At 50.1% G+C, this 971-nt stretch overlaps 1 pseudogene; it reads right to left on the reverse strand.

Annotated features, from left to right (window-relative positions):
• Positions 1-579: 579 nt before the first annotated feature.
• Positions 580-684, reverse strand: LOC130319462 (U2 spliceosomal RNA; annotated as a pseudogene).
• Between the last annotated feature and the right edge of the window lie 287 nt (positions 685-971).

Raw genomic sequence — 971 nt, forward strand, 5'->3', positions numbered from 1 at the left:
CCAAAGTGCAAGAAAAAGTGCAAACGTGTTACACTAAAAAAATGTGCACAAAGGATGCGGTCTTTCGCAAGCCCGTCTCCGACAGGAGATAGGCCCCCCAACAAACCTTACCCTTCGCCTCCAGACCAAATGGTACCTGCAAGGTTCCAGGTTCGATGTTCCTTTTCGCCGAAGCTACTAAGGGACCACAAATGCTCCCGGCAACCCCCGGGAGCCGTAAACGGTCGGTACCCGGCCCATGCAGGAGTACCCGGGGTTTTTGCAGGGAGGTGAGGAACCTAATGGCCATACACACCTCCCCTAGACCACAATGAGGGACACCCAGAAGAGCTACCGCATCCTAACAATCCTGTGAACACACAACATGCAAAAAGTGACACAGTGACAAAAAAATAAATAAATAAGTGAATGTGTGCAGGTATACTGCCCGGACATCCCAGAGGCACTAAAGTACCTCGGCTCTAGACCCTCTCTGCCCCATGGCGAGACCCAGAGGAAACAGGTCACATCGGGGCAGCCGTCGAGCTGATTCTTCAGAACCAGCCCCAGAACGCCCTGGTGCACCTGCCCCCTACCATGCAGCATTCATCCCCACCAGCTCCACACTGGTGCTGTGGACCTCCAGCATGAAACTGATAAGAACAGATACTACACTTGATCTTAACCAAAAGGCCGAGAAGCGACCTTTCATACAAATTGCTGTGTGTGAATGTGACCTTACTAAATAACTGTACAAATCCAAACTGCTTCTTCTTGGTGACTGCAAGTCAGTGAATACAAGGCCGGCCGGGTCCGCAATCTCTTCATCACTCTTATTAGATATTTCTCTTAATGCGGTTAGAGGAGACTTTATTGTAATCCGTGGTTTAAGAAGTAATTAAATCTCCTGTCTGCAGATGACAGGCATCGCTCACAGCGCCGGCCGCCTCCACTGTCTCATGTGCTGATTTTTCCACCCTGAGAAACTTAAT

Source organism: Hyla sarda, unplaced genomic scaffold (genome assembly GCF_029499605.1).
Source record: "Hyla sarda isolate aHylSar1 unplaced genomic scaffold, aHylSar1.hap1 scaffold_2132, whole genome shotgun sequence".
Taxonomy (NCBI): Eukaryota; Metazoa; Chordata; class Amphibia; order Anura; family Hylidae; genus Hyla; species Hyla sarda.